Source organism: Cyprinus carpio, chromosome A13 (genome assembly GCF_018340385.1).
Source record: "Cyprinus carpio isolate SPL01 chromosome A13, ASM1834038v1, whole genome shotgun sequence".
NCBI classification, from domain to species: domain Eukaryota; kingdom Metazoa; phylum Chordata; class Actinopteri; order Cypriniformes; family Cyprinidae; genus Cyprinus; species Cyprinus carpio.
In genome coordinates, this window is record NC_056584.1 from 12,810,914 (window position 1) to 12,834,329 (window position 23,416).

The 23,416-nt window shown below is 35.3% G+C and overlaps 1 pseudogene; it reads left to right on the forward strand.

Annotated features, from left to right (window-relative positions):
* LOC109107664 overlaps positions 1-13,927 on the forward strand; it is a 290,614-nt pseudogene extending 276,687 nt beyond the window's left edge.
* The last annotated feature ends 9,489 nt before the right edge of the window (positions 13,928-23,416 follow it).

The window sequence follows — 23,416 nt, forward strand, 5'->3', positions numbered from 1 at the left end:
ATGCTCCCAGAAAAATAACTATGGGCTGTCTTAACTGTCAGAACATATTCTCACAGAGATTGGTGATGTGTTTGCATGATTAATGAGTTTGCTTGTGTGTGTTTTATGTAAATAAATATCCTCATAGTCCCATGTATTTTGGATTCTTATCTATTTATGCTTGCCCCCTACAGAAGAAGAAGGAAAAAGCTCCAGGCCCACTTGAAAGAGAGCCGTAGCCAGGAAAACTACAACCTCACCTCATGCAGCCTGGCCCCTAAACCCAGCCTTAGGCTCAGCAAATCCTGCAGCTCCAGAAAGTAAGCACTTCTGGCCCCTTATATACCTTTGCAGTAATGTATGTTTTGACATCCGGATGGAGTATATTCTTGAACTGGATTGCATTTATATCTGCCTATATGATGTTTTTTTGTTTATTTATTTTTTATTTTTTTGGAAAACAAAGTGTCCTGTGTTGGACACATTGCCTATGAAACCAAGCATCCTTGGACATATCAAAAAATGAATTTGTTCTTGTTAAAGACACATTCTCAAAATGACTTTTCCTTTCGACGAGCTGCAAATGTCATGAAACAATTAGGTTTGCCAGAACAAAATAAGACCCCAAAACAGGCTCCATTGCCCTGAGGGATAAACTCTCAGGACAAAAAATTATTTTATTCAGTGGTTATTCGGGTCTTCTTCCCACAAACTCCGTTTTAAATCCTTTTATGATGTGTGCCGACTGAACTTATGTTACTGGTCCTTACAGTGACTTCCCTGTTTTATGCGCCATTTTTGTTTGTTTTTTTTTTTCTATTGTATGCTTTTAACCTAATTGAAATTAATACACTTGTTTCATTATTTTATATTTGTATTATTATTATTATTATTATTAGTTTTATCATTATTATTATTATTATTATTATTATTATTATTATGATCATTATTAGTCTAACATCTTCCACGATGTAAGCCATTTTTTTGTCTAGCTTAGCCTATAACCGGCACAAATATTCACTTATAAGTTTTTAAAATGTTCTTTATAACCGGTTATACTCATGGGTTCATGACACTGTAAACCATGATTTACTGCTTGCTATTGGCAGGCAGTACAAGGATGAAGAGCCATTCAAATTCAGGACAGCATTTTGATTTAACCATAAAGTTTTGCATGATGGGTCCTATAAGTATTTTTGTTTCCAATTCCACACAAAAAATACTATACTATGTGTTTGAATGCATGTTTAGAGTTATTTTGTTAACCTGTTAGAAGTATGAATAGCATACAGATAGCTTGAAGACAAAAGACATGGACTAAACAGTGGTTCTGAACCAGGGGGACTGGGCCCACTAAGGGGCCCCAAGGATGTCTGAAAATTCACATTAAACTGGATTAAATCCTACATATCTGGCTTTTCTGCTCTCGACAAGAGAAGCAAGAACAGCTAACCTTTACACCGCCTCAGGCTCTTGTAACAAGGCTCTGTCTTTCACAGCTATTCAGTGTGGTGTAAAGTTCTTTGAGGACAGACATTACCACTGACTAATGGTAGTCACAGTAGTAGTCCATCACTGAGGGTTTGTGATTACGACATCATTCTCGGCCTCTTTCTAGCTCGAAACTGTTTGCCAGTCCAGTCCTTCCAGAGAAGGTAGTGTGTTACCTTCCCTGTAAATCCTGTTGGGGACATTTGGTTAATATTCATTTACTTTCTCAATCACTCGAACTAGCAGATCCATCACAGATAGTCGATGCAGGTTATTTGCATTAAAACACAGTGGTAATTTGAAATGTCACATCAAACCCAGTGAGATGTTAATCGCTACTGAATCGAACACTGTCAGAAGAACTGCAAAGGGCCAGCCAAAGCAATCAAAAACTATCCACTACAAGGATAGAACCACTTTGACCACATGATTTAGTTTGTTTTTTCCAGGACAACATCTTTTTGCCCGTCATTAAGATAGGATCTGCACTGATGATAGAGTGACTTTTGCATTCGCATTAGAGAAACCTCTGGTAATAATCTGTAAAACTCAGAAGAATTACTGATGTGAGTTTCCATCTCATCTTCAATTCCTCTAACCTTTTTCCTCTGTATATATTGCATAAGCACCTCACGCTTTCAGGTGCCACCGTTTTCTGGAATTTCAGCCATGGGCATATAAACAAACATTGGTATTATACACAGGCAACACACAGCTTGTCTTGTCTAGAAGAATATTTAGGCTAGCGTGTGCCGGTATGCGAATTTGTGGTTGTTTGCTTTTTGCCCCTGCATACCACAAAGCTTTTTTTTTTTTTTATCAGAGGTGTGGAATATTTGTTGACATGCTGGCTGGAGTGCAAGAAGAACAATCTACAGCTCTTCGGACTCATGTAACAACATTTACCACAGAAACTCTCTCACTGGCATGACATTTCATCAGTTACCATCTACAGCAGCATTGTAGCTTGTAAAGCTTGGAAAGTTTGTATACTTTTCTATATGGGCCATGAATGATGGCCGAGGGTCGTCTCTGCAGTGCTATATTTTGAAATAGACTTTGTGTAGAATTACGCGGTCTTAAGAAGTCTCACACTTTTAGCAGCTTTGTTATAGTACCCTTTTTGTCGTAAAAAAAAAAAAAAAAAACAATCATGCTCATTGCCTTTCTTATCAACATTTCAGGATGTGTAAACATCACATGTTCTGCCCACTCAGCTGAATATTCCTCCTCAGGGATGCAGTGACAATACTAGTTTCAAACCAGTTTTATTGACCGTCCTCTTTCCAAACATTCTGTAAGCAGTTTGTTGATTGCACGGGTCCAAATGTGAAGCACTTTTTTGTGAATTACCCTTGATAAACACATCAACATGTTTTCATAATGGCAGAAGAAAACTGCTTTGATATCGGGCATAATAAATCTTAATCAGATTTTAAAAATGAGATGGTGGGCTTTGGTATTAAATTTGTAGCATTTTTACTCAAACTTTTGGCTGAATTCACCTTATTAATTTAACAGCTAAGCAGTCTATTCAAGTCCTGTTTGTTTAAAAAAGCCTTTTCGGAAATTTAGGTGGCTGTGCTTCGGAAAAGAAAGAAACTGCATCTTCAAAGATCAGAAAGACTTTGCTTTCAAAATGTTTCTGGTGAAGCTTCATTTTTGATTGCCTGAATATAAGTTCTTTTTTGAGTGCGGTCAATTGGGCATCTCGAATGGAAAAGAAATTGGACTGCTTCAGTAATGAGAGGCTTCTAGCTGTTTCTAATACTGAGTTACCTATGTGATAAAGGGCTGAACTTTAAAATTCAGAAATTCCGGCTTCTATCTTTGAATGAATCTGACAGCTTTTTTTAAACCTTTGTACAAGGAAATGGATTTTTCAGACGTTTGCTCTGAGTCATAACTTTGCTTTGGTGAAACAGTATGGCCGAATCATACTAATACCATTGCATATGTTTTGGGTTTTACTGAGGCCCGGAAGTGAACTGACTGTCAATTGGCTTCACTGTGCACACCATAGCCTACAAAATCTAAAATTACCAGTTTAGCAAACCATATTCTATACCTTGTTACTGAGTATATGGCTTTTTTATTTTTCTCTCTGAATTGCACATAAAGCTTTTTATTATTTAAATAAATTATTATTTTTAATTTTATAAAAATTATATTTTTTTTTTATATTAATTTTATTTAATTTGGTTTTTTTATTTTTTTTGTATAAATCTTATGCTCTCTATCTAGCTATTTTCCACTCACCTGATGGCTTTTCAATAGTTTGCATTTACTGTCCTTTACAAGTCGCTTAATCATGCAGCTATATGAATTCCATAATAGAAAATAGAGTGGGAGATTATGCTTTTAACATAATAACAACAACATAACGTGCATTGCATTACATAACTGGTTAAATTGCAGGTACTAGAGTGTGTCAAACCATATACAAAATCTCAAGTAATCATACACTTAGTTTTTTGTTGTGAGTTCAAAGACTATGGTTTATGTAAGTGATTTACTAAACATTTAGTTGTCATCTTACTTCACCCCAGGTTTTGAAAAAAATAAATAGCATGTGCTCCACACTGCAAATGTCATTATTCTTTATCAAAGCTGTTCAATATTTCACAGACACAAGAAGTTTCCCCCAAGCTACTTGGTTATCATCACAATTGGAATCAAGTCCTGTAGGCTGGGATGTTTACATTATTCATTTTAAATCATACTATAAAGAATACTCCCAGTCATAATGTGCAGAGCAGAAACATGAAATGAGTTGCTAAAATTATGCACATACACTGCAATATTTTTTTAAGCCATTATACAATAAAGTTTATGTTCCCTGTACTGTAGCTCAAAACCGCATGATAATTATGACCTATGTGGGAAAAGTCGCTGACTTTTTTTCCCAAAGAGATGCATAAACTTTTGAAAAATGGATGCTTTGAGGTGCAATGTGTAGTTGCTTTGAAAAAAAATTAAAAAAAGTATCTGCCAAAGTAAAAAGAGGAAAAGTAAAGAAAAAAAAACATGTTTTTTCTGAACTGCAACATGTTCTTTCCCACATTAGTTCCATTAGAAAGCTATTGGGACATTGCTTGGATTACAATAGTCCCTGAACGTGCTATAGTATCCAATTAGAGTGACTCTAGTGCCCTTCTCGGATCCCCATCAACCATCAGTGTTCTTCTCCTCCTCTACACTCCCCTCGCTCTTCTCTTCCACTCGGACACTGGCGAGTAAAGGTTGGATCGTGTAGGAGATAAGTATCTCTCTGACATTTAGTCCATTGTGTGCATTCTGCCACCGAGCAGAAAGGGGTTTTTTATGAGGCAAGTCTTTCAAGGTGTGAAATTAAATTGGATTTGTCTGCAGTTTTCCATAGAGGTCCTGTTGGTTATTATCTGAGTATCAGTGGAACCCACGCCACTGCACTTTTTGTCTAAGACAATAATCAAAGCGAAGAGTTAAACAGAAGCATGAGCTGCTCTTGCATGCTTGTAATACATTATCCAAGCTCGTACTGAAAAAGTATTAATTAAAATGTCCTATGAAAGAGCAAAGCCTTGCCCATAAAATACGACAATGTAGAATGTTTAACATTTTTTCTTTCCTTTTTGTGTCCCTTTTTGCAGTATATAAACCCACAAGGTCCTCGCCACCACATGGTCGGGAGTCTAGTTTTCATTTCCGAGCACTGCTGCCGCTACCATCCACACAGGGCACATTTGACAGAAAAACACCCCAGGTCTGAATCATCATAAAAACAAAAATAATAATAATAATAATAACATTGTTTTAATCCGTCTAAAAATAATGTTTTCCATGCTAATTAGTTGTATTGAAAGACATTTTTGACAATGATTATTGTAACGCTACAATATCGAAATTCCCTTCCTCCGGTCAAAAAGCTCTCCATCCATTAAAGTGGCACCTGCTGACTATGGGACAATTACTAAATAGTAAGAACATTATAATCGTTCTGAAGTGGCAATACATAACATCATAATGCCTTCGGTAATAGCCGGCAACACCGGCTAAATGGATAGAGTAAACAGTAGGTAGAATAAATTTCAATTTGGGAGGACATGTTTGATTAAACCTGTTTTAGTTCTTGTTATAATCCGTTTTTCTGGTGCAATACAAATATGGCAGCTTCATGTTTTGATTTTGCTCACTAAAGGCGGCATTTACTGACCAAAAATACAGTAAAAACAGTAATATTTCAGAAAAATTTGATATTCAGTTTTTAAAAGAACCCGGTTTTTTTCATTATTATTTGAAGTTGTATTGTTTATTTTAAAATGTTAGTAATTACTGTGATGCCAAAGCGGAATTTTTGTCAAAAGCCATTACTCCAGTCTTCCATTGTCCACTGAATTGAATTCATAAAGAGTTATAATATGCTAGCTATATATATGACTTATTATTATAAGTGAAGACTTTTTTTTTTTTGGATGAATAGAAAGTTTAAAAACGGGTAATATTTCTCTGGAATGAAAGTGTGACATGCAAAGTTGTTTTATACATGCCTGTTTTTTAATTAAAGAAACTGTTGGCACAATATCATGACTTAGAAATGTGGAGACTACAAAGCATTTATAACTGATAACATGAGTGTCAGTGAACAAACCACATTCACAAATCTCTTGAGTTACTATCAACACTACAATTACATGAATCCATCCATGAAAAAAAACCATAAAAAAATAAGTAAAACCCTGGATCAAATTGTAGGTGTCCTTATGAGGGACAGCACATAGTTTAATCCACAGATTTATTTGAGGATTTGGATTAAGACATATGGGTGTATCCCTCGCTGGAATCCAGTGTGTCCATTAGTATAGGTGGACCAAGACGCAGCACTTTGAAGTGTTTTATAATAATCTAAAACAAAAAAAACATGGCTGAAATATTGCCTTCAACCGGTACTAAGAGTTGGATTTGGTCACAAATGTAATGTTAGGCAGAGAAGGGTCAACTGAAATTGAGGTATTTGGTTGTTGTTTTAAAGATGTTCCCCCCCCCCCCCCGCAAAATAGAATAGTTTATGTGACATTCATTGCGTAGAATGGGTTTTGTTTGATTTGATGCCCTTTGGTTTTAGAATGATGGCTCATCCCGTGTGTGAATAAGAAGTTTGTAAGTTTGTTGGGGGTGGTTTATGGAGTGTGGGGGAATGGTCCTTGTGTAGCAGAGACATCAAAGCCTTTCAGCCTTGTTTAATCCTCATGCATTTCCTCATCGAAACGTTACGAAGCCCTGATTCCACTTCTCGTTTCTGTTTTCGTGGCTCAGTGCACTCTTTCAGTCAACATATGTCATTTTTATTTTTTATGTGATGGACATGTAGTTTGTTTGCAACATCCTTTTGCCCCCTGTCCCACACCCTCCCCACGCTCATGTCATCAAATGATCATCACAATCTAGACTGATTGCTCTTGACTCAGGGTAAGGCAAGGATTTAAAAAATACGCAGTGATTTCCCTCTGTTGGCGACTTATCTTTGGTGTTTTCGTCTTCCTCTTCGGCTATTTTTACAAATTGTTTTTTTTTGTGCGCCTTACTTGCCATTGGGCTGTTCGTCACTTAATCTTTGTTGTTCATTTTCCCCATATCATCTGTAACGTATGTACAGTGTTTTTATCTTCCGTAGTTTTGCCTTCGTATCATGTTTTATTTCTTGTTGGTAACAATGTTGACTCGTTTGGTAATGTGCTCCATCTTGTTAATGATAGAGGAAATATATCTATTTTGTAATGTTTTATGCATGTGCAGCTTTAATGAAAACTGGTCCTGCTTTGTAAAACATTCAGCACACCCCAGATGGAGACCAAGAGAAAGTGAGGTGTAAAGTTCCTTAACATAGAATGCCCTGGAATTTTCAGAAATATCATAACGGTATAGTGGCTTTGCGTTGTACTTTGCTTAGTATATAATTTATCTCACCATAAGAAATAGAGGCACTGTAAAGTTATTGTTTTTTCTTTTTTGATTTTTGTTTACTGTTTGTTTGTTCTTTTATTTTAAGTCCCCATTAGTAAAAACATAATTTTTTTTAATTAATAGTTAATATTGTGATCTCATAATAGTGTCTGTTATCCCTTACTCACGTAGTTGGGTGGTCTGATGCTTAGATTCTGCTTATAATCAAAGCCCCACAGCTTATTGATTTAGCCCACAGTAAACATTTTTCATTTTCAGATGTTTATCTTTCTCCCTTTGGGATCAAAATGACCCGAGTCAATAACACAAAATACAATTTTTAATCCAGGAGTGAATTTTGTATCTTTGTTTGTACAGGCCGTTCCCTTTTGTTGATAGTCCAGATTTTGTTTTCGTTTTTTTTTTTTTTTTTGTTTTTGCAGAACACCACCCCTTTTTTTTTTTTTTTTTTTTTGTTTTTTTTTTTTTTTTTTTTTTTTTTTTTTTGTTTTTTTTTTTTTTTTTTTTTATTTTTTTTTTTTTTTTTTTGTTTTTTTTTTTTTTATGTTTTTTTTTTTTTTTGTTTTTTCAAATTATTCGGTATTGTTCTAATTTTTTTTTTTTTTTTTTTTTTTTTTTTTTTTTTTTTTTGACCTTTTTTTTTTTTTTTTTTTTTTTTTTTTTTTTTCTTTTTTTTTTTTTTTTTTTTTTTTTTTGTTTTTTTTGTTGGCAATTTTTTTCTTTGTTTTTTTTTGTTTTTAAGGTTTTTTTTCTCTTTTTTTTTATCTCTTATTTTTGACATGTTTTTGATTCTTTTTGTTTCCTCTTGTTTGAGTCCTCCCTCCTTTTTTTTTGGGATTTTTGTCCTGTGCGGTGTTGGCGGGTAAATTAATTGGGCGGTTTGGGGGGGAAGTTCCAATTTGTATGTAAACAACCACTGTGGTCCATAGGGGTGATCGGGGGTGAGTGGTCATTGCTTTAGTGGTTGGGATTTTTTCTGTTTCTCAGGAAGTGGGGGGGGGATCAAATTCAAAACAAGAACTTTCTCCAGTTCATTATATAAAGATTTTATTTAATTGTTTGCGTGCTTTCTGTGTATCAGTGTTGCCTGGACCACTTTTCAGAATCAGCGCCCCACTGAATCGTATAAACCACCTCCAAACCTTCACATCAACAGGAAAAAAATATAATTGTCTATCTTAATTGGTGAATGTGAGTGTGCAGTCGGTGTTTCAATGTGATGCAATTCAGTTAATGTACAAAAAATAAGACATGAAAGTTTTCTGTTGACTTACAAAAACCACATACCTTTAACCAGTGTTATACACCATCCACTGTGCTTTTTTTTTTCTTTTAAGTTTTGCTTTCTTTTTTTTGGTATTTTTTTTTAGACTGATGCTGAAACAATTATTCTTATGAGCTGGTGTTTTTTTTTTTTTTTTTTTGTTTTTTTTTTTTTTTGTTTTTTTTTTTTTTTTTCATTACTTTTTTTTTTTTTTTTGTTTTTTTTTTTATCTCTGGTATTTTTTTTTTTTTTTGTTTGTTTACTTTTTTCTTCTTTGTTTGTTTTGTACTTTAAGATTTTTTTTTGATCTAGATTTTTTTTTTTTTTTTTTTTCAGCTCGTGTTTTGATTTTTTTTTTTTCCTATACTCTACTTTGTTTTTTTTTTTTTCTCTTGTATACCTAATTTTTTTTGTTTTTTTTTTGCATTGACTATTTTGTTTTTTGTTCCAACCCGCTTTCAACAATTTTGTTTTTTTTTTTTTTTTTTTTTAAGAATGGTGTGTAGTCGTTGCTTTAAAAACATAGTAAAGATTTGGTACTTTTTTTTTTTTTTTTTTTTTTTTAGAATTTTTTGTTTTTTTTTTTTTTGATTTTTTTTTGGAATGATGAATCTTTGTGTGCAATTTATATAGTTTATTTTATTACTTTATATTTTTACACCCCCTGTCTGGGCCTTTTTACACATCTTCCAAACAGCACCCAGGTTTTTTTTTTTTTTATTTTTTTTTTTTTTTTTTTTTGTTTTTGCTTGTTTTTTTTTTTTTTTTATTGTTTTTAATTTTTTTCTTTTTTGTTTTTTGTTCTCGGCTGAGTGTTTTTGGTTTTTTTTCCAACACCATTTTTTTTTTTTTTTTTTTTTTCTTTTTTTTTTTTTTCAGCTCTTTGTTTATACACTGTGTTTTTTTATAATTAAAGACAGCGAATAGAAAATACACATAAGTGATAAATTTGAAAATTTTTTTTTTTTTTTTTTCTTTTGCCCAAAATAACATTTTTGTCTGTTCTCCATTTGCTTTTTTCTTTTCATTTTTTTTTGCAAACTTTTTTCGTTGCGTCTTCACTTTTTGTTTTTTTTTTTTTCTTCATTTTTATTTTTTTTTTTCTAAGATTTTTCTTTTTTTTTTTTTTTTCTTCTCTTTTTTTTATTTTTTTTTAATTTTTTAGTTGTTTTTTTTCTTTACTTTTTTGTGTAAACTCTTATTTTAAAAGCTTGCTTTTTATATGTGCTTTTTTTTTTTTTTTTTTTTTTTTTTTGTTCTGTTAATCTGCTTGTTTTTTGTTTTTTGTTTTTCTTTTTTTTTTCTGTTTTTAATATCTTTTTTCGGATTTTGTCTCTGCTTGTTTGAGCTCTTTTATTGATTTTGTTGCTTTTATCTTTTTTTTTGTCATTTTTTTTTTTTTTTTATTTTTCTGGGAGTTCTTGCCTTTTCCAGAAGCAGAAGCAGCTAATAAAAACCCAACTGTCATAGCCAATTAAACAGCCAGTGATATTCATTTGGAATGTGAATCCTGGATTAGTTTTGCTCAGAATTGGGCCCGACATGGTTGCTTCTCACACACTTCATGGCCTATCCTGGCCTACTTAGTATCCTCGCTTGCTATACAGAAAGTTCTTCAGTAGGTTTTTTCTGGAAGACTCCACCTCGCCTAAAAATCTGATCTTTCATTCCATTGCACGGACCTAAGTCCAGCCTTCCACCTGCATAAGAATATTCCTCTTCTGGAGAAAGCCGGTTACCATAGAGACAAGCTGGGATACGGGACTTGGCCCGAGAAAGTTTTTTTTTTGGGAGCAGTTTTGTTTTATATTTTGACAAACCAAAAGAGGGATTTTTTTTTTTTTGTTAGAACTTTTTTGCATATGATTATTTTTAAACTTTTCTTGAGCCATCCTCATACTTTTTTTAGTTATTTTTTTAGCGTTTCGTTATCTCACTAAAAATGGCTTATATGAGGTAACAGATTTTGCACAGTGTGTATTGCTCCCGTTTTTTTAGATCTTTCTTTGACCTGTCAGCTGGTTTTTTTTTTTTTGTTGCGTGTCCCTTTTTTTTTTTGAGTGCTGTAACTTTTTTTGGTAATGAAGACATTTTTTCTTTTGTTGCTTAATCTTTTATATTGTTTTCCGCTGTTATGTTTAAAACTATCCGTAGATTTTAAATTTCCCATTTGTGGTGTGCTCCTATCTGATCAGTCGACTTTTTTTGTATTTCCCAGTACGATTTCCTTTGATTCAAAGTTGGTTCTAAAGGTTCTGACCTCATCGCTGCATTGTCTCCTATACATTTGTGGTTCGGTCTTAGAGTACTTTCGTATGGGTTTTGGTTTCAAGATGTTGGATGTTCATTAATACATTTTTTTTATTTGATGCCCTGAAATTTATTTTTAGTTTAATCATTACAGCCCTTGCTTTGTTGGTTTATCAGCTTAATACATGTTTTTCGATTTGCAGGTATCTGAAACTGTACCTGATTATTTTTTTGTGAAATAACCGTTTTTTTGCATTTTTTACGGGTTCTTATATTTCATGTTTTTTTGTTTTTTTTTTTTTTTTATATCACTTCTTTTTTTTTTAGTGTTACCCCTTAACCCCAAAGTGATGTTTTTTTTTTCTTTTTTACAATGAACAATTAAAATTTTGTTTTTTTATGTTCATTTTATGTATTATGTAAAATTATGCTTTGTATTTATTTATAAAATATGTTCATTTCAGTTTTTATTCCATTAATGTGAGTGTAGTAATTTAATGTAAAATGGTTATAGGCGTCTTTTTAAACTCCAGGACAACGCGTTTTTTATTTTTTATTTTTAGTATTCTTGTGTGTGTCATTTTTATGTGGTGGATTTTTTTTTTCGTATGCACGTTTTTAAATGAGACCACAGTATTAATCGTAATATAGTTCGCAAAGTTGTTAAGCTAGTTTTTGTGCTTTTTTAGATGAGTAGGTGGAGAGAGGGTTTTTTTTTGTTGTAGGATGCTGTGCTCAGCAGGAGACAGCAGGAGTTTCATTTACTGTACATTTGAATTGTTTCAGCCCCGCCGTCTTATATTTTGAGTTTTCTTATTCTTTCAGTTGACATCGATTTTATTGTCGTAAATGATCACATTATATTGAATCTGAAGCAAAATCCACAAAGGCTAAATCTATGCACCTTAACGGTTTTTCCCACGTTCTTGATAGTTCCGGGATGATGATCTATGGCCTGCTGAAATGCTTGCTTGTTCTCTCATTTTTTATGTTTTGATGTATGCTTAAATCTCTTCTTTTTTTTTTTTTGTCTTCTGTTTGATTATTTTTTTGTTTCTTTTTTTCTTGTTTAGTTATCCTTTGGTTTTATGTTGTTTTTTTTTTATCTTTTTTTCTTGATTGGTTTGTCTTTTTTTTTATTTTTTTTTTTTTTTTTGTTTTTGAATTTGTTTATTTTCTTTTTTTTTTTTTACTTTCTTGTTATTTATTTTTTATCTTTTCTGTTTTTTTCTCTGTTTTTTGTTTTCTTTTTTTTTTTTTTTTTTTTTTTTTTTTCTTCTTTTTTTTTTATTTTTCTTTTTTTTTATTTATATTTCTTTTTTTTCTTTTTATTTTTAGCTTTTTTTTTTTTTTTTTCTAATGTTTATGAGAATAGTTAATAACCTGAGATCTTTTGATTGTAGTAATTGTTTTTGTTTCCCAAACAACTTTTTTTTTTTTGTATTCCTCAAACAAACACATAGAAAAAAATACATTGCCTTTGTGTTTTAATGTTTTTTTTTTTTTTGTTTTTTAATGTTGTCATTTATTTTGTTTTTTTGTTTTAAAGGCACTCTTCTCTGCAGTGCGGAGAGGATCAAATGCATTCTTTGTTTATTTGTTTTGTTTGTTTGTTTGTTTGTCTGTTTTTGGTGGGGGGGGTTATGATATGTACTACATTCTTGTATCTTAGCAGAACTCCTGTACAGCAAAAGAAAACACTGATCTGTCTAAGCATCACAATCTGCCCAATGATGGGCAACACCGATTCTAACACGGGCAAGTTTTGGGGCAGGACTATTTGTTTAACGACTAACATGGAACACTGTACTACCAAGACGGTTCTTTCCATTTTTTTTTTTTTTTTTTTTTTTTTTTTTTTTTTTTTTTTTTTTTTTTTTTTTTTTTTTTGTTTTTTTTTTTCTTTTTTCTTTTCTTTTTTTCTCTTTTTTTTTTTTTTTTTTTTTTTTTTTTTTTTTCTGTTTTTTTTCTCTTTTCTATTCGTTTTTCTTTTTTTCTGTTTTTCCATTTTTTTGCTTTTTTTTTGCTTATTTGAAATATTTAAAATTGATTTTCTAAGCATTTTAAGATTCAGTATTTTCCCCCCATTCAGTAGATAGTCTAGGTCTTAAATGCCTGACATAGCTACCTGCGATTGATATATTTCTGCAAGTGAACCTGTTTTCCTTGAAAAGGGATTGTGCTGCTGACATGATTAAAGAGTATTTTGGAACCTGTTTGAACCATCAGTATTTTGCAAATCTGTTTTGTGATCTACATGTGCCGAAATTGACAAACTTTATTAGCTGTATTCGGCTTTCAGAATAGGGATGTATCAATCCTTTCTGTAGTCAACAACCTCCTGCTTGGCACTCTAATCATTTTCAATATATCCCTGTCTTTTTCCTTAATCTCTTAATCTCCCAATTCAGTCTGTCATCGGTTCCTTTTTTCTTTACAGGAACATTTCCGGGCCCTGCAATGACCTACATCAAGCTTCCTTTTACAATATGCAACCCTCACAATCCTCAAATCGGTGGAGCAGCCATTTAGACCACAGGTGTGCTGGGATCCTCATGTCATGCGGCACCCTAGCCAATCGCCTGCCGCCCACCATCCCTGCTCTATCCCAATCATGCCCCTCTTCCCTCCCTACCAGATGAGTCCGGTATGCAAACCACCCCTAACGTGATGTAGCACCGTTCTATCCCTGGAAAGCCAGCTGTGCTTCGGCTGTCAGTCCACTGTCAATGTATTGGTCTCCAACCCCGAGGGCCTGGTAGACGGAGTGACGTGCCTCACTACTCGACGAGGCTCAGAACACGTCTAGCACTAGCAAATGCCCAAGGAAACAGAGACATCAGTAGCTCTTTCCCTCAGGGGGCCAAAGAGGACTGTTGCATCCTTTTAGCAAACGGGAGGGGACAAGGGGATGGCCTCTTTGGGCCACGTAGGCTCATTAGTGAGCCCCAGAGCCATTGCACAAGATGCCACATGCGCAAATGGAAGGAGCAGGACTAACAACAATGTCCATTGTCTCTTGTGGGTGTCAGAATACTCCTGCCAAATTGGGAATATCCGGAAGCTACCATTGATTTCTGATGAACTGCTGTGATGGAGCGGGGGAGAGTGACAGTCTGAAAACAGGTGAAAAGAAATTTATATTTATCATTTATTTAAGGATAAACTTCTACTTAGAAAAAGAAACCAAATATTCTGTCATCTCCATGGTGGTTTGTAACTGTATCAATATGAGCATAAATATATATAAATGGATATAAATATATAATTCAAACTGTGACCAGTACAAAAAAATGAATATGGGAATAAGAAACTTTCTTTTGTAACGTATCAGCTCCACATTCTTAAGACTCAATGCCTGTTTAAAAAAAAAAAAAAAGTACTAAAAAAAGGAGTTTTTCACTTGTTCCATCATTTCCGTCAAACCTATCTTCCATCTGTGTTTTGCACCTGCACAGCTGTGGTTTACTATCACAGTCCCAGCACTGTCCTCTAACCCCCTGCCAAGGAAAAGGCTGCCCATCTCCTTTGAAAAACATGTGTAAACTTGGATTACATTTGGACAACTCTAACGCTAATCTTATCCAGGCCTGAGGGAAACTGATTAGGTGGCCTGCCCTCCAAGACTCAACGATGGAAGTAATGTGATTTGTCCCTCCGTTTTGGTGGATCATCTGCCATTTTTGGTTTTTCTTTCTGGCCCCGTGCATTCACTCCTTCATTTGGGTTTTCGATATGAGGAAAGATAAGCTAATGGAACAGAGTCACATCATACTGCCACCACCTTAGATGCCCAAACACCAGTCGACGCCTCTCTGGATGGCAAGGAGATTCCTGCACGGGATAACAGAGCGGCCTTGGCCAACACAAGACTTCTGTGTGTGTTTTTTTTTTTTTTCTTTTCTGTTCTTTTTGTTCTTTTGGATTATCTGCTGCGTCCTCTGGAGCGCAGTCACTATGAAGTCTGGAATGCTACCTTTGAATGGACATAATATTGTCTTATTGATTCACAACCAAATGTGGTAAGAAAGAAAAATTAACCATTGACTCTTTGGTGAAGATGTTTCTTCTTTGTTCTTTGATGGGGATTTTTTTTTGTTGGTTTGTTTAAGTTTGTTGGGTTAGTGTTTGTGTTTTGTTCTGATCCCCAAGTTCACACAATTGGCATGTTGATGGTAATGGTTTGCAGAACAATGCCATTTATGGTATTGATTTGCAGACCAAGCCATGATAGTTGTATAATGGATTGTATAAAAGCCCCACAAAGAGAAAATGCATATATTGTGACCGTGCGTCTCGGCGGAGTCAACCAAAGTCTGTATAACAACACAAGTGGTTTGATGATTTTAATAATTCAGAGTCGAAGAGGCCCATTTCTGAGAAACGCTCAGACTGCATTACTACTGACTTGGCTTTTTTTTTTACGTGTTTTGTTCTACTCAAGCATTTATTTAATACCGCCCACCTTTGTTTGGTTTTAAAGACCTTCTTTAAAGCGCGTTGCATGTTGTCCTTCCATCAGAGTTTGTGTCTACCTTTCCATCCATAACTCGAGGCTGAGATGAAATGAAAATTCTCCTGGTAAAGAAAGCAAGGTAAGGGTTAGCCTGTTGCAGAGAGGAGCTGTGTAATGCCGACAGTAAAGCTCACTGATCTTAAACACGCTTCTCCCCTGGCAAAAGCAACTGACCTCGTATGAATTGCAGTAGGTCATCAAGATAAACAATCATCCTAAGTAACGTGCCAGTATTGCTGTAAGGTAATTTGTTTATCAAACAATTTAAATTTTAATAATAAGAAATAGTACAATGCAACTATTAAGTTTCAGGGGGTGATTCTAGGATTTGAGTTGGGGGTTTTCAGTTTGACATGAGCTGGGTGGTATACTGTCAGTTTTATTTTTTAAAAACAATAAATGGTATGTTTTGTTAATAAACATTCGTATTTTTTTATTATTTATATATGCTGCTATGTTTTGCTCACATTATGCATCGCATTGTATTGGCATCGCAGTTAGAGAGCAGAAAACAACAACACATGCGACAAGATGATCATTTTCACATTGCCACAGTGTTCTAAAAAATGGTAACTACTTCGATATCCATGTCATATCACAATATATAAACTTTCCATCTGTTACAGCTATTAATTTTTTTTTCATTTGAAATTGTGTGAGAAGGTTTCAGTTGTAGCTGGACCATATTTTGGAACACTATTTCCTTAAGTATAATTCATTGAATTTTTTGTTTTGCACAGTAATTACAATGTAAGGGCATTTTATGCTGTCATTCTCCAGAATGTAAGGTATGTGACTTGACTTTAGTACAGAAGACGGTTTATTACAAGACGTTTTTTGACAGAATGCAAGCGCAAACTGTGCAATAAGGTGACAACGGCAAACAAAACTTATGGTTCTGTTTATAACGGCCCTTGCATGTACTTTAATGTGCATTTTCAAATTGCGAAATGAAATTTCTGTTTATATTTTTGTAGTGAAACTGGGCATTATTGAACTCCCAATTGAATGTAATTTTTCTTTTTCTTTAGTTCATTTTTTTTATTTTTTCATAAATGAATCTTCAGTGTTAAATAATGAATGCGAAATGAGTGTTTTTTTTTTTTTTACTAAATTTATTCAATAAAATCATCAATTTCAAATAGTTTATTTTAGTGAATTATTTATTACTAAGATGTCTTCTCAGTTTTCTCAATTGCTTGGGTACCTTTCTCATTGCATTGAAAATTCTGAAAAGACTGTCAACCGCCCACATCATCTTATCACCTTGCACATCACAAGCAATTTCTCATTTTGTGTCAAATTACCAATGCTTTGGTATGTCATGGAATTAGGGCCAATTGTCTGTTGTTTCTGGCATTAGCAATTGCTTATTTCATGTTGATCAATATATTTACTGGTTCTGTTGATAGTCTAACCCCGCAAAACATTCTAGGCATTAAGTTATTGACGTAAGACATCAAATGCAAAATGGATGTTACAAACTGTCCAAGGCATTTTCAATACAGTTCGATTAGACTTTTTTTGTAGATGCCCTCCTTTATTGATGACTTGTGTAGGTCCAATCTTGAAAGTTTCATCACTAATGAAAAGGTGTTAGTAAAGATAGTTAAATCAACATTATCAACCAGTTCTCTAAAAACACGTCAGAGGTGCATCTCATGTAAAGCACATATAAGACAAAGAACGAACGTTTTTCCTCAATCATTCACGCATTAGTATACCGAAGAGTATTCAACAAGTGCACTTTACTGTTATCTACTCTATACCTCGTACTGTAAATGTTTACATACTGTAGTCCACTTGCGTTACGTTATACAGTAAAGTATACTGTAACACTTTTACAATTAGGGCTATTAGTTAACATTAGTTAGTACTTTATTTACATTAAGATCACTACTCTAACGCATTTATTATCTAGTTCATGTTCATTTCATCAGTACTAATGCTTTATTAAAAATCAAAGTTGTTCTTGTTAACATTAGTTTATGCCTGTGAATTACCGAACTTACAGTGAACAACTGTATTTTCTTAAGGTAAGTCGTGGCTAGTGGTTTAGAGTTTTGACGCCTTACCCTATGGTTGTGGGTTTGAGTCTCGGGCCGGCAATACATGACTGAGGTGCCCTTGAAAGTAAGGCACCGAACCCCAAACTGCTTGCTCCCCGGGGCACCGCAGCATAATGCCCCACTGCGCCGGGTGTGTTTCACTGCTGTGTGTGTGCACTATGTGATGGGTTAATGAGACCACGAATTTCTGAGTATGGGTCACCATACTTGGCGTATGTCATGAAGAAAAAAACAAAAAACTAACATTAACAAAAAACAAGATTAATAAATACTGGAATAAATGTAATTGTTCATTGTTTGTTTCATGTTAGTTTAATACTTAACTAATTGCACCTTATTGTAAGGTGTTACCAATATACTATAGGTACATTCTGTAACAAACACAATGTATCCGGTACATATAGACAGAGAAATATTCTTGTCTTTTTCTTTTCGTTTGCAATGACTTATCTGAAATTTGTTGTCAGACCTCCTGTAAAGCTACCCTTGTGAATCCTGTCTAGTCTCCGTCTCGCAATCCTTAACCACATACAGTCAGTTAAATTGTACAGTTCCAAGTTGATAAATGTATACATAAAAATTTACAACCTGTGCACGTCTTCTTAAGTATCAAAACCATAGTTTAACATCAGGAAATTACTGGAACAGTACACGGTTACATTTGACACCATGGCTACGCACTTTGATATCTTGTTTGTGAACACTGACACAAGGACTTGTCCATGCTGATGCCACGATTGTTCACTGATATGAAACTTTTGAGAGATGAACTAAGTGATTTTGAGAAAATTTGTGTGATTTGTTTGTACAATATTTTCGAGAATGCCCTACTGGTTTGCATTGTTAAGGAGTATTGGAGAAATTACCAAAGTGTTGGGTGTCCAACATTGTAATATTTGGAATTAGGGTCATTTTAATTAATGGAAAAATGCTCTATCCTCCATCTTAGCACATTATAAATGTCGCATAAAAAAAGGAACAGTTAGTGAGAAAGACTTGCAACAAATCTTTTATTTGCTGCCTTCTGTGAATAGCAGACACAACATTTCAACTGAGTAGATAGAAATAAAAAGATATTATTTTGGTGGAGTGATGAATGTTCACAAATCTAACAATTTCATATCATCTAAAGCAACTATATAAAGGGCTGATGCCAGACCTAACCAGCGAAGACTTGGGTTTATTCCCATCCTTATTATTATATATCTTCCACCGGTTGAAGGGTAAGAAAATCAGATTTCATTTCACGCTTTGAGCACTCCCTGAAGTGTTGGAACGCCAGACCCTGATGTACTGAAAGTCCATGCAGCTGCTGTGAGAGTCGGCTATTGAGCAGAGGTGATTGCATCTGAAACATGAGACTGTCATGAAGGTCAACTGACTGCTTCAAAAGAAAATCCTTAGTGCAGCAGCTGAAGAACCCATAAAGGGATGTATTGGCCTGATGAGAGTAATAACCTTGCTGTGGGTGTTTCAACATTTATTTCCCCTGGCGAAGTAATTGAAGGCTGTTCATGATGATTTGATAGAATGATTTCAAGGGCCCGACGAGTGGAGGGGACTCCTGACTACTGCGGATGGGGCCCAGTCAATATGCTGTTCAGGGTGCCCAAACACAACGCCTGCTCCCTGATAAATATGTGTCAGAATGGCTTTGATTAAACTGAGACCCCTCAGATTTATAAGAATGTGTCCTTTATTTCAGGTCACATTAAGCCGATTTACACTTTCTTGAAACATCTCAGAGCAATGGAGGAAATTGAGAGTCTACAATGAGGATTGAAAAATTTAGTGCCAAGAGCCTAACAAGCGATAAATAAATACCCGATTAAGTTTAATCTTATTTGAGAAAGTCAAATGACTTCTTGCAGTAATCCTTCCTCTCATCTTGTTTTTAATCTTGAGCTTCAACGGGAAAGCCATTCACTCCCAAAATAAAATTTGCCACTCAACTGAACACACAACAGGACAAATTACCTCGCAAACCACTTATCACTAATGGTTATCTTATGGGTCCCATGATAAATATAATATGGGGTATGTATTTTTTTTCTCAGAATAATTAGATTTTTTTGTTTTAAAGATTAGCGTCAAATTTCAAATTAAACCAACAACTCACGCCCTCATGGTCATCTAAGTGGTCATGGTCTTTCTTCTTCATCGAAAAGAAATGAGTTTTTGAGGAAAACATCCCAGATTTTTATCCAAATATTGGGAGACTTTAAACAGTTACGCAATGGTTGAAGGTCCAAAGTGCATTTTCAGTGCAGCTTCATAGGGCTCTACAACGATTCCTAAGCCGGGAATAAGGGTCTATCTGCCAACTACTGTAATTTTTCTTAAAATTAAAACATTTATATACTTTTTAAAAACTAATTTTACTAATCTTTTTGCACATTCCGCTTTGTAATACTGGTTCTTCACGGGTGAGCTTTCCAACATGATTACGCAATGTGGGTGAAGTCGGCTAGTACACTACTATCATTTGTGGTTAAAAGTGTATACGTTTTAAGTGTTTTTTTTTTTTTGTTTTTTTGAAAATGACTGATCTTTCACTAGATAAGACTTATTCCTCGGCTAGTGATCATGTATAGCACTTTGAAGCTGCACATGAAACTGCAATTTGGCCTTCAAACCTTTTGGTTCCATTGAGTCACTAGACAGAGAAAAATCCTGGGAATGGTTCCCCTCAAAACCTTAATTTCTTTGCGACTGAAGACGAAAAGACATTCATATTGCTAATGCACTAACTAGTGTGGACGGTTCACAGGAAGACATGAACATCTCGCATGACATGGTGGTGAGTAAATTATCAGGAAATTTGTATGGTCATGGAAGTGAACTAATCCTTTAATATGAGGATCTCTGCAGAAGAAACCTCTGGGACACAATGAAGAGTTCAATTCGGCAAACAATGTCTTCAAAATTCCTCAACAAAACACGACGTGCAGCCAAATCAAATCAGTAAAAGTCATCACCAAATACTCAAAGGAAACACAGCTGCCAAGGTAAATAAAGTTTTCCATTTTACAATACGGTTGTGATTTGCATGAATTATTCATGCCTGTGCACATACTAGGAAACAATCCAACATCCAGTCCTGTAGATATACACACACATCATTACCTGTCCCAACAATACACCAAGCAACTAATCCAGTCTGTCGCAACAAAATTTTTTTAGTCAGTTGAACATTAGGGTGCTTTGCAGAATACTTTGTGTGTTCTTCACTTTATCCTTTTAACTAAACTAACTGTATTTCCAAACCAACTAATTCCACCATTAGTAGTTCCAAAAGGATCACACTCATACCCCTTTTACAAACTCAAACACTTATAAAGTACTCACTCATGGCTAGTTCTCATAGCTTTCTCCCATCATTCTGTTGCAGAGGATATGGAAATTAGTTTTCTCTCTATCCAGCCCTCTGACAACCAGATACCCTCATGAATACTGCATGTCTGCCAAGCTTTCTGCCTGGATAACAAAGCCGAATTGAACCAAAACGGTCCCACAAGCGCCAGGACCGTCTCCCCTCCTGAGGATCAGCTACGGAATTGTATCAACCACAGTGCGAGCTTGCGCAGGAATGGCAGCAGGTTGGTGGTGAAGCATCTGCCACGTCACATTACGGCCAAGACTTGTTGTACAACTGCCTGGTGTCAAGAAGGGCAGCAGACAAGCCCATTTCTCTCCAAGAAAATGTTAAGGACAGACTGAATTCGTTTGGACAGCAGAGACTGGTGAAAGTTATTTTCTCTGATGAAACTCCCTTCGACAACTGTTTGTGACAAATCTGGAAAATCGATTGTTCAAGAAAAGAAAAGGTGAACGCTACCGATGAGTCTGTGACATGCAACCGTGAAGCATCCTAAGACCATCCATGTGGGGCATTGCTTTTCAACCCTGGAGTAGGCCTCTCTCATAATTCTGCCCAAAACTGGCCATGATAAAGAATGGTACAAAACATCTGCAAGAGCACCTTTCTTCCACGATCCATGTCACAAAAGAGCAGAGAGTGATAACGAAGTGGCTCAAAGAGTATGATGAAGAGCCCTTAGTCAGATTGCCCAGAAGCTAATATCCAGCATGCCAGAGCAAATTGCCGAGGTTTATGAATAACAAGGGTCACCACTGTAAATATTGACTCATTATATATTGTTTGCCAGTAAAACCATTTAAACGGGTCATATGATGCTGCTAAAAAAGAACACTTTTGGTGTATTTGGTGTGTAATTAAATGTGTTTATGTGCGGTTTATAAGTAAAAAAAAACATTTGTTTTCCACATACGGACATTATTGTTTCTCCTCTATTCCCCGGCCTCTGACACATGCCGATTTTTCAAAGCTTAATCGCTGTCTTAAATGCGAAGTGTTGCAGTGAATGGCCGCTATCCATTGCGTTTGAGTGGCTGAATTCTCAGCGTGTGCGGAAATGTTATGCCCCTTAACATATTGTTATTATGTTCTCAGGAGCGAAGAGACATAACATTAAACCCCCATTATAAATGTGATATAAATTGATTTCTAGTCCGACCTCTGTTGGAAGGCCAAACAATAGTTTCGCTCTCTCAACCAAACAGCGTCACACACCGCTGGCCTAAGTGAGCAGAGGCCCGCTGCGTAAGCGGAGGCCGAGGCCTAGAGTGATCCACGGCCTAGTATGAGTGGTAGAGGCCTGGCTTGAGTGAGCAGAGGCGGGCGGCCGAAACGGCGCAGCCGGCGTGATTCGCGAAGGAAGCGTAGCGGCACCCTCATTTTGCAACCCGGCTAGACGCCGCTTCATTCCATGGTGAAAGCCAATCCAGTGATCCTCGTGCAAAGTTTGATGTATTTCCTCATGACCTAGCACGGATCATCTCCATGCATCCTCTTTTGGAAGCCAACAAAGTAGTTTCGCTTTCATAACCAGACACCAGTGTCTATACGACATGGCCGGCAGAACAACAAAGAACTACAATGAGAATAAAGGTACACGTTCTTCTAACGCGTGAAACATTTTCTGCAAACCTTCCAAGAGTGACCGTAGGATTGGGGGTGTGTTAGAACGACCATTTTTGGAGGGGGGGGGGGGTGGTACATTCTGTACCAAACAAAGTAGTTGTCGCTTTTCATAACCAAACCACAGTGTCTATAACGCATGCGCAGCAACAACAATACTACAAGAGAATAAAGGTACACGCTTCTTTCTACGCGTTAACATTGTTCCTGCAAACCTTCCCACAATAGTGACTGAGAGATGTGGGTGGTGTTAGAACGACCATTTGGGAGGGGGGGGGGGGGTGGACATGACTGTACCTTGGCATCGCAATGATATTAATAATGGACAGAACCCATTGTTCCAGTGTTCCTGGTTTCATCTCAGAATAATATAAAGGTGATAAGAAGGGGTTTACTAGTTACCATGTTTATCACTTAATTTGCCAATACAATTGAAAAAAAATGAAGATGGAATGTGGCTTCAGTGTGTGCAATTTTTGGTGTAATACTGTTTTTCACACGTGTCAACCTACATCCATTAATTATGCTGGCAGTGTCCTGTGACTGCATCCATCTAGAGATCTTCACTCTTATCTGATCTTACTTTGAAGTGTTTTTTGCAAAACTTATATATTTTTGTATCTAAGACAATAACTTGTTACTTCAGCAAAGCTGAAGCCATCTGATGTCATTTTGATTTTACACCTTTTTTTAAAACATTTTCAACAGCTTTGACCTACAACATGCTAATGCTGCTTTTTTAAACAGAATAAATAGATGCATTAGTTCAAAGGAACAATACTCACTGCAATTTCTCTGAAGTGATAATGCATTGTTTATTTCAAATCAGTTTCCAATGAGCCAGCTTTTGCTCTGCCTCTGAAAACTGAAAAAACAAACAGACCTTAAACAGGTCTTCCAGT